Source organism: Salmo salar, chromosome 11 (genome assembly GCF_965601325.2).
Source record: "Salmo salar chromosome 11, fSalSal1, whole genome shotgun sequence".
Classification (NCBI taxonomy): domain Eukaryota; kingdom Metazoa; phylum Chordata; class Actinopteri; order Salmoniformes; family Salmonidae; genus Salmo; species Salmo salar.
The window spans coordinates 94,492,449-94,504,506 of NC_138301.1; positions in this window are offsets into that span (position 1 = coordinate 94,492,449).

Genomic DNA, 12,058 nt, shown 5'->3' on the forward strand with positions numbered 1-12,058 from the left:
ATATGTGGACAACTATAAATACGTAGGTGTCTGGCTAGACTGTAAACTCTCCTTCCAGACTCATATTAAGCACCTCCAATCCAAAATTAAATCTAGAATCGGCTTCCTATTTCACAACAAAGCCTCCTTCACTCATGCTGCCAAACATACCCTCGTAAAACTGACTATCCTACCGATCTTTGACTTCAGCGATGTAATTTACAAAATAGCCTCCAACAATCTACTCATCAAATTGGATGCAGTCTATCACAGTGCCATCCGTTTTGTCACCAAAGCCCCATATACTACCCACCACTGCGACCTGTATGCTCTCGTTGGCTGGTCCTCGCTACATATTCGTCACCAAACCCACTGGCTCAAGGTCATCTATAAGTCTTTGCTAGGTAAAGCCCCGCCTTATCTCAGCTCACTGGTCACCATAGCAACACCCACCCGTAGCACGCGCTCCAGCAGGTATATTTCACTGGTCATCCCCAAAGCCAACACCTTCTTTGGCCGCCTTTCCTTCCAGTTCTCTGCTGCCAACGACTGGCACGAATTGCAAAAATCACAGAAGTTGGAGACTTATATCTCCCTCACTAATTTTATGCATCAGCTGTCAGAGCAGCTTACCGATAATTGCAGCTGTTCACAGCCCATCTGTAAATAGCCCATCCATCCAACTACTTACATCATCCCCATATTGTTTTTGTTTTTCTGCTCTTTTGCACACCAGTATTTCTACTTGCACATCCTCATCTGCACATTTATCACTCCAGTGTTAATTGCTAAATTGTAATTACTTTTCCACTATGGCCTATTTATTGCCTTACCTCCTTACTTCATTTGCACACACTGTATACAGATTTTTCTATTGCGTTATTGACTGTACGTTTGTTTATCCCATGTGTAACTCTGTGTTGTTGTTTTTGTCGCACTGCTTTGCTTTATCTTGGCCAGGTCACAGTTGTAAATGAGAACTTGTTCTCAACTAGCCTGCCTGGTTAAATAAAGGGGAAATTATTATTATATATTTTTTTAAACCTTCCATCCTCTACATAACCTTTTCATTGGTCTTTCCTCTCACAAGAGACACCGTGGTCTGTATTATAAACAATTATAAACATTGTCTGCATCAGACACAAACACACTCATGGACGCAAACGCACACAGCCCACACACACAGCCCACACACACAGCCCACACACACAGCCAACACACACACACACACACACACACACACAGTTTTAAGATACTACTATCTATATCTGCCTGAACTACCATGTATACATACATAGATATGGTAGTGGTAGTCCTTGTGTATAGCTTAATTATTGTGTTTTATTTCTCAAGTGTTTTTATTTGTATCTTTATTTAACTCTGCATCATTAAGGAAGAGCGTGTAAGTAAGCATTTGACTGTAAGGTCTACAGCTGTTGTATTCAGCTCATATTACAAATAACATTTGATTTGATAATTTTTTTGCCAGAGACATGTGGTTTCTTCAAGAGCAGAAAGTGTTGACATTTTTGGATGAAATGGCTGTCTAGTGAATAGACAGGAAACAACATTTAAACTTTATTCCATTCTCTGGACAGCTGTTAAGAATCAGTGTTTACCCTCCCATCCCTCTCCACATCCCAAGGGTCTCGAGAGAAAACGCACAGTGACTGACTGCTTTGTGCACAACCAACGGGCACATCTGAGGACAAATCCATCCATCCTTTTTAGAGCATGTGTTAACTATATGTCATGTAGTTGCTCAGTGCAAATACTGAAAATAGGGTATGAAATAAGGGTGTGGACACAAATGCACATTGAGTGATGTGAATGTTTGCTGCGTAAAATAGCGCCTTATGTGCCAAATTATATTACAACTTTACACCAAGGATTTCATCAAAGGAAAACGTGATACCCCATGATGAATGGACTCTTGTGTAACATTATTGAAGTTTTATTTACTATTTTCCAAACTGCTAAAACCAATTAGCCTAAATATAATTTCATTTTGTGAAGCATGTTTCTAACTACAACAACAACAACTGCAACTTGCCGTTGCTACATCCATTTTTGGACTTTGGGATTTTTGGACTGTAGGATCTTAATTTGAGCACTCTTTTGTTGCTAAGAATTTTCCTGCACCTCAGATGAGCCTTGTGATTTACATAAATTCCCTGAAAACTCACACTAACACAGTTATATTAACAGTATTGCACTTGTCATGTAACCTACTTTAGGCCAGATAATAGCCTAAACACTAATCAAGCTACATTAAGTTCAACTGTTGTACCCCCATCAGAACCCAAAATATAAGCTTCTTTTACTCCAACTGTTGTACCCCATCAGAACCCAAAATATAAGCTTGTTTTACTCCAATGTTTGTAAACAATACACATTTAAACAAACACTGTATGTATAGCCTTAAAACATGGCTAAATCTATATAATTCTGATACCGTGGATGGTCAGTCCTTGCATCCATAGCTCTGTCTATGAATTTGAGAGTGGTTTTAGCCTACATTTCTCCAGCCCCATCTCTCAGCTTTTTACCAAGACAGAGGCAGGTGGTAGCTATTTGTTTCAACTGCAGATTGCCCCTTTAACTATTGTTAGATATTTTTACAGCTCAAACATGGTCATATAAATAAAATCTCATTCTAGTTCTGTGAACACGGTCTTCTTCACTCTGGTTGTGAAGTTTGCTTGTGTAACAAAAAATCGTCAAACAGCTGCAACCATAAAAATAGATGAAATAGAACGGGCTTGGAAGTTGGAACCTCTAACCATGGCATATTATGTATTCTAATTCTTAATTCTGTGGATGCAACATTGTAACTTTTCTTTTCTTTGCTTGGAATGATGTAACAATGTCATTTGTTTACAGTTGCTATGGTTACACTTCTGACAACAGAATAGTAAATAGTAGCGGTTCATTTTGCCAGCAAGCAAGCTAGCTAGCTCACTTATCTTGGTTTCACATGATAAATTATCAATTTTACACTGCTAACTAGTAGTGCAAATATAATGACTGCTTTGGATGCTTCTGTTGAACAAAAAGCAATTGGAAAAAGTTTGCTGGATAACTGGGTAGAGGAGGTGAGTTAGCTTAGCTCCTTGGCACCCCGCACTTTCACAAAGTGCATGGACACTGTCCTGGCACCTCTCACGTCCCGAGGATTGTTGATCCTCAATTACCTGGACGATTGGCTGATTTGTACCCCAACCAGGACCTGTCAGACAGAAACATGCTCCTGACCCACATCGGCGGGCTAGGCATTACTGTAAATGACAAGAAGAGTCGTCTGACTCAGTCCTCATGAGAGCACGCCTGCCCACCAGAAGGGTTCAGGTGATCTTATCTTCCCTCGAGGTGGGGTGGCACTGTTGCTCCTTTCTCTCAGGTGGGGTGGGGATGCTGAGGATGTATCGCCGGGAGCTGGTCAGTACAGACGCTCCCAGATCGGCTGGGGGGGTGTGACCAAGGGCAGGTCGGCCAGCGGCTGTTGGCTACACCGTTGGAGCGGCAGGCACATCAATACACTAGAGTACTGAGCTGTACTGCTGGCCCTTCAGTCTTTCCTTCCACATCTGAAGGGAAGACATGTCCTGGTGAGAACGAACAACACCACAGTGGTGGCTTACATCAACCATCAGGGTGACCTGAGGTCCCATTGCCTCCATCTTATGGCACGGGAGCTCCTTCTCTGGGCTCAGGGACGTCTAGTGTCTCTACGCGCAGCACATGTACCTGGCATCCTGAATGTGGCAGCGGATATGCTCTCGAGGGAGGGCGCACCACCTTGGGATTGGAGCCTACATCCCCAGGTCGTGCAGCACCTGTGGGACAAGTTTGGAGGTGGACCTGTTTGCCTCCCTGGGCAATGCACACTGCCCACCAGGGCCTCTGAACTTGGATGCTCTGGCTCACGATTGGCCAGGGCTGGAGCTTTACGCATTCCCCCCTCTTTTTCCCCTGATCCAGGCTGTGCTGGACAGGACCAGGATGGCGGAGCATTGTCAGCTGCTGGTGGCCCCATACTGGCCCAGACAACCCTGGTTCAGCCTTCTCCTGTCTTTGTTGTCTGGGACACCTTGGCAACTGCCTGTGAGACCCGAACTGCCGGCGTCTGTGGCGTCTGAGACCGCACCACCTCAGTCTGTGGGCTTGGCCACTGAACTGCACCAATGGTTCATGTTAGGGCTACAGGAGGGTGTAATGTACACCATGCAGAGCGCAAGAGCACCGGCTACAACCGCAGCATACCAGTTGCGCTGGCGGTTGTTCTGCTCCTGGTGCACTGGTATTGAGGTTGTGCCCGAGTCATGCGGGGTGCAGTATGTCCTCCAATACCTGCAGTCATGCTTGGATGAGGGCTTGGCAGCCTCTTCACTGAGAGGGTATTTGGCCGCTATATCTACCAGGCATGTGGGGTGGATGGACATGCCAGTGGGGCATTATCCCTTGGTCTCCAGGTTTATGAAGGGGGTTCGTCGCCTGTGTCCATCTAGGACCCGCTCAATGGCGAACTGGGATCTGGATGTGGTCTTGGCAGCTTTGGCAAAGCCCCCTTTTGAACCTTTGGAGTCTGCCTCCCTGAAACACCTCTCTATGAAGGTGGGTTTCTTGGTAGCGATTACTTCCATGAAGAGGGTGGGTGAGCTCCATGCTTTTTCGGTAAGTTCTACCGGGTGGACCCCGGTGGGAGGAGTATCTCTCCGTCCCAACTCTTCATTCCTCCCGAAGTTTCTGCTTACGACCCCCTGGCAGTGGCAGGGGAGTCTGGGCCTCCCTCCAGCATGCTGTGCCCTGTGCGGGCACTGGCTGCCTATGTGGAGCGGACACGGTCAGTGAGAACAACAGACCAGCTCTTTGTATGCTATAGTGAGAGACTCCTGGGGGCTGGGCTATCAAAGCAGAGGCTCTCTCACTGGATCGTGGACACGATAACGACAGCATACCACCTGGCTGGGAGGCCAGTGCTGGGATCTGTGGTGGCACATTCAATACGAGGTGTGGCTGCGTCCTGGGCACTACTGAAATGAGTGCCCCTTGCTGATATCTGTGCTGCGGACAGCTGGGCTTCCTCTTGCACCTTTTTACTAGGTATTATCAGGTAAATGTGGCACCTGCCTCTGCGATTGGTTCAGCAGTCCTGGGCGGCGCCTCCTCTTCCCGGGACCCCCCTTCCACATTGACGGCCTCTGCGTCTCGGGCCTGCGCTGGGACTTTGCCGCTGGCTGGCCAGGCCCCTCTAGCACCGACTAATCTGGTAGGGGTATACCAATATATTGGAGTGATCCAATATAGTGAAACATAACCAAGGTTACGTATGTAACCACGGTTATTTGAGCTATATGGATCACTCCAATCCTCTACGGTGCTAGAGGCGCCTCAAAGTGATACCAATATATTGGAGTGATCCATATACCGTAGCTCACATAACCGTGGTTACATACGTAACCTTTGTTCTCCGTCCTGTTATCTCAGTTAGCTATGAATGTGTGCCATCATTAATAGGTCATTAGTATAAGTCACAGCTCTAGCTAATTACAAATCATTGAATGCAACAATATGTTGTCACACATGGCACAGCTTTGATTAGTCTGTGGAATTACATTCATTCAGCAGGCCACTGCAGTCCTTGACAACGAGAGCCACAGAGCGCACATCCACAACAATAGACATAAGGGGATTCTTACTGGATCTGTCATCCCAAGGGTCATGGGGTGAGACAAAGGGGTAGGTACAGTATAAGAACATTGATCAGTTTATGTCAAGAAACATCTTCATCCAGCCTAACCTTGAATAGATTTTTTTCTGGAATGAGTTTGAGATTCAGTGTTCAAACATTCTGTTTACATTTACATTTCAGTCATTTAGCAGACACTCTTATCCAGAGTGACCTACAGTAGTGAATGCATACATTTCATTTCATACATTTTTTTTTTTTTTCTGTGCTGGCCCCCCATGGGCTGGCCCCCCGTGGGAATCGAACCTACAACCCTGGCGTTGCAAACACCATGCTCTACCAACTGAGCTACAGGGAAGGCTGACTTTACTACTGTGCGAGCTGTTGAAAAGCATACTTTAGTGATGTCTCACTAGCTGGCTTGATTCAAATTCACTCAAACCTTTTAGAGTTGCCTTTAATAAAAATAATAATTTATTACATTTCTATAGTGCTTTTCATAAGAATCTCAAAGCACTTCAAAAGCAAAAAACAAACAAGCATTACATCTCCCTGAGTCGCCTAACTATAGTTAGGCCAACCAATAGAGGCCAAGTCTTTGAGTTGGTGTGTTGCTCATCTTCCTAACTGTGATGTTTTCACATCTTAAATGGTTTTCTATGTTTCATTTGTTCAGGCCTCAGGGGAGATCTTTTGGAAAAATATCTAATCAAGTAAATAAGGTAGGCCTAATTTATAAAAGTTTCATTTCATAACAGTTATCATAACTCTTTGAAATATTTTTTTTTTAGGATGTGACTTGCTCGAGATGTGACATGACATTGCTCATTCCATGTCTTGAGCAGAACTGGTAGGAGGAAAGTGATGTAATTTACAAGTCTTGGTTAGTTTTACAGTTCTATGAAAACGTTGTGCTTTTTTATTAGACTTTATGATCTGATTTAACATTTATTTGAATTGTAGACCAGCCACATTTCTTCAGCCTCCTGAGGTTGAAGAGGCACTGTTGGTCCTTCTTCACCACACTGTCACACGCCGAGGAACTTCAAACTTTCCATCTTCTCCACTGCTGTCCCTTCGATGTGGATAGGGGGCTGCTCCCTCTGCTGTTTCCTGAGGTCCACGATCATCTCCTTTGTTTTGTTGACATTGAGTGAGAGGTTGTTTTCCTGACACCACACTCCGAGTGCCCTCACCTCCTCCCTGTAGGCTGTCTCGTTGTTGGTGGTGATCAAGCCCACTACTGTTGTGTCGTCTGCAAACTTGATGATTGAGTTGAAGGCGTGCGTGGCCACGCAGTCGTGGGTGAACAGGGAGTACAGGAGAGGGCTGAGCACACACCCTTGTGGGGCCCCAGTGTTGAGGGTCAGCGAAGCAGAGATGTTGTTTCCTACCTTCACCACCTGGGGGAGGCCCGTCAGAAAGTTCAGGACCCAGTTGCACAGGGCAGGAAGAGTCCCAGGGCCTCCAGCTTGATGATGAACTTGGAGGGTACTATGGTGTTGAATGCTGAGTTGTCGTCAATGAACAGCCTTCTTACATAGATATTGTTTTTGTTCAGATGGGATAGGGCAGTATGCAGTGTGATGGCGATTGCATCATCTGTGGACCTGTTGGGCGGTATGCAAACTGAAGTGTGTCTAGGGTGGCCGGTAAGGTGGCGGTGATATGATCCTTGACTAGCCTCTCACAGCACTTCATGATCACAGAAGTGAGTGCTACGGGGTGGTAGTTATTTAGTTCAGTTACCTTTGCCTTCTTGGGTACAGGAACAATGGTAGCCATCTTGAAGCATGTGGGGACAATAGACTGGGATAGGGAGCGATTGAATATGTACGTAAACACACCAGCCAGCTGGTCTGCGCATGCTCTGAGGACGCGGTTAGGGATGCCGTCTGGGCAGCAGCCTTGCGAGGTTTAACAAGTTTAAATGTTTTACTCACATCAGCCACGGAGAAGGAGAAGGGGGGGTGCAGTCTTTGTTGGCCAGCCGCGACGGCAGCACTGTATTATCCTCAAAGCGGGCAAAGAAGGTGTTTAGTTTGTCTGGAAGCGTGACGTCGGTGTCCATGACGTGGCTGTTTTTGTTTTTGTAGTCCGTGATTTCCTGTAGAGCCTGCCACATACGTCTCGTGTCTGAGCCATTGAATTGCGACTCCACCTTGTCCCTGTGCCGACATTTCGCTAAATGAATAATGTAGAATAACTGGAACAGTAGAACAATATAATGCACATGGTAATGAATGTATTATTATGCATATTCATGCACTAATCATGCAAACCTAAGCATAGCTCTCATTTTTCTCATATCACTACATAGACCTTACACACAGCACGGCATCTACTGATAGATGTAAAAATAGACATCTTAAGTTGTTCAGCAATAATTTAAAATGTGTAAAAACAATGTCAGCACACCAGAATGCATGTTGCTGTAGGTTCTCATGCTGATATGGTCCTCCTCCTCTATCTCACAGTGAGTGGACACATGCGGAATTCAACCACGAGCCTCCCGAAACACAGCTCTGCTCCACCACCAAAGAGGACTACAAAGTCGAAGGCTTTCAGCCTTCCCTCGCTCCGCCTCTAAAGGTCTACTTACTAGATCAATGATTTTCTATGAACATGATTACAAAATGCCCCTCTTTGGGACAAGCTAACTGTCTTCCTGTCTCTTGTATATGTACTGTAAACTGACATCAGTAGTATTCAACTCAAACTTCAACAGACTTCATTTCTAATGCATTCTTTGTTTGCTGTGATTAGGAGCATGACTACAAAGGCGATCAGGCAGTTACTTTTTGGAGTGAGAATCATCAGCACATACAGGTTGGTCTGATTATTCCATTACACCTCCATTTATACTGAACAAAAATATAAACGCAACATGCAACAAATTCAAAGATTTAACTGAGTTACAATTCATATAAGGAAATCAGTAAATAAAAATAAATGAATTAGGCCCTAATTATCTATTTCACATGATTTGGAATACAGATATGCATCTCTTGTTCACAGATACCTTTAAAAAAAAGGAAAGTGCGTGGATCAGAAAACTAGACATCTGGTGTGACCACCATTTGCCTTATGCAGTGCGACACATCTCCTTCACGTAGTTGATCAGACTGTTGATTGTGGCCTGTGGAATGTTCTCTCACTCTTCTTCAATGGCAGTGTGTAGTTGCTGGATATTGGCGGGAACTGGAACACGCTGACTTACACGTTGATCCAGAGCATCCCAAACATGCTCAATGGGTGACATGTCTGGTGAGTGTGCAGGCCATGGAAGAACTGGAAAATGTTCAGCTTCCAGGAATTGTGTACAGATACTTTCGACATGGGGCTGTGCATTATCATGCTGAAACATGAGGTGATGGCGTCGGATGAATGGCACGACAATGGACCTCAGGATCTTGTCACGGTATCATAAAAATATCCACCGATAAAATGCAATTGTGTTCATTGTCCGTAGCTTATGTCTGCCCATACCATAACCCCACCATTGGGCAATCTTTTGACAACGTTGACATCAGCAAACTGCTTCCCCACACGACGGCATACACATGGTCTGCGGTTCTCAAGCCGGTTGGACCTACTGCCAAATTCTCTAAAACAACATTGGAGGTGGCTTATGGTAGAGAAATTAACATTACATTCTCTGGCAACAGCTCTGGTGGACTTTCCCGCAGTCAACATACCAATTGCACGCTCCCTCAAAACTTGAGACATCTGTGGCATTGTGTTGTGTGACAAAACTGTACATTATAGAGAGGCCTTTTATTTTCCCCAGCACAAGGTGCACCTATGTAATGGCCATGCTGTTTAATCAGTGTTTTGATGTGCCACACCTGCCAGGTGTATGGATTATGTTGGCAAAGGAGAAATTCTCAATAACAGGGATTTAAACAAATGTGTGCACAAAACTTGAGAGAAATAAGCTTTTTGTGCATATGGAAAATTTCAGGGATTTTTTATTTCAGCTCATGAAACCAACACTTTACATGTTGCGTTTATATTTTTGCTCAGTGTACATAACCCTCTCTACATTATGATAAATGGACAGAGCACCATGTTTTCACTATTACGACCGATTAACATTATAGCCAACATATGTACATTATATTGAATCATCTTTACATATTTTCATATAATATCATATAATACAGTATATTTTCTATCAGATTTTGTGTGATGTGTCATTAACTCTGTCTGCTATAGTAAAGTGACTGTAATGTTAGTGGTCTCTCTGTTTTTGTGAAGCATTTGTTATCCTGCTCTTCCTCTTACAAAAGAGAATACAACAAATGTATTTAAGAGAGCTCCCACTTACCCAGACCTCAGTAAAACATTACATGAGCTTGTGACTAAAGCAAACATTTTCAAAAGGATTTAATTTACCATATCAAGGTTAGAGGACCATAGCCTTATTCGGTTCATACTATTAGGGACATACTCTGTGTGACCCACTCCTACCCCTGTATTTAATCTCTGCTGCACAATCTGTCTTATATTATCGCAATAAAACCATCTAAACATTATTGCACACTTGGCCCTTGAATCGTAATATTTGATGGCTGTTGATATGTAAGATAAGAACCAATGAAAATTATTTTGCATATGTTTGTCATTTTGGTGTCATATTTGATTACTATTTACAAGCCTCAATTTTGAATTTGGTTTCAAGAAGACCTTCAAAAAGACATCTTAGTAGATTCTGCCAATAGTGTTAGAGAGCACAGCTGGTACAGGGTATTGTCCAATTCTGAATGTGATGCTGCATCTCATCCACTTTTATCCAGTTCAGTTCATTTAAGATTTGGAATGAGAAAGAAGATACTGTAAACATAGCATACATAGTCTGATAGTACTCAGTCTACACCAGACCCATATATTTAGAGCCAACTTTTCAAATTTTGTAGTTCTAGACATTTAATTACATAGCACTTTTTATATATTCTTCTTGTAATGTTAATGGGGAGCTAACATGGCTGCCTGAGAATGTTGTAGTGTCATGTAAATGCATCCTAATGCAGAAACCTCTCTAAATACATGGCTCTGGTCTACACAAAAGCTATTTTGAAACAAAAGCAAGAAAATATCACTTACAGTATGTCATGTACCGTGTTTTTCCATGTCTCAGGGTGTGACAGTGGTGAGTACCAGAAATACTCAGCACACCTATCAGTGAACGCATGGATGACGAGCATATGCTGTACACACCTGAAAATGTAGTTGGAAGTTTACATACACCTTAGCCAAATACATTTAAACTCAGTTTTTCACAATTCCTGACATTTAATCCTAGTAAAAAAGTCCCTGTCTTAGGTCAGTTAGGATCACCACTTTATTTTAAGAACGTGAAATGTCAGAATAATAGTAGAGAGAATGATTTATTTCAGCTTTTATTTCTTTCATCACATTCCCAGTGGGTCAGAAGTTTACATACACTCAATTAGTATTTGGTAGCATTGCCTTTAAATTGTTTAACTTGGGTCAAACGTTTCAGGTAGACTTCCACAAGCTTCCCACAATAAGTTGGGTGACTTTTGGCCCATTCCTCCTGACAGAGCTGGTGTAACTGAGTCAGGTTTCTAGGCCTCCTTGCTCGCACACGCTTTTTTAGTTCTGCCCACAAATTTTCTATAGGATTGAGGTCAGGGCTTTGTGATGGCCACTCCAATACCTTGACTTTGTTGTCCTTAAGCCATTTTGCCACAACTTTGGAAGTATGCTTGGGGTCATTGTCCATTTGGAAGACCCATTTGCGACCAAGCTTCAACTTCCTGACTGATGTCTTGAGATGTTCTGTATATCCACATAATTTTCCTACCTCATGATGTTATCTTTTTTGTGAAGTGCACCAATCCCTCCTGCAGCAAAGCACCCCCACAACATGATGCTGCCATCCCCGTGCTTCACGGCTGGGATGGTGTTCTTCGGCTTGCAAGCCTCCCCCTTTTTCCTCCAAACATAACGATGGTCATTATGGCCAAACAGTTCTATTTTTGTTTCATCAGACCAGAGGACATTTCTCCAAAAAGTACAATCTTTGTCCCCATGTGCAGTTGCAAACCGTAGTCTGGCTTTTTTATGGCGGTTTTGGAGCAGTGGCTTCTTCCTTGTTGAGCGGCCTTTCAGCTTATGTCTATATTGGACTCATTTTACTGTGGATATAGATACTTTTGTACCTGTTTCCTCCAGCATCTTCACAATGTCCTTTGCTGTTGTTCTGGGATTGATTTCTACTTTTCGCACCAAAGTACATTAATCTCTAGGAGACAGAAGGTGTCTCCTTCCTGAACGGTATGGCGGCTGCGTGGTCCCATGGTGTTTATACTTGCGTACTATTGTTTGTACAGATGAACGTGGTACCTTCAGGCGTTTGGAAAT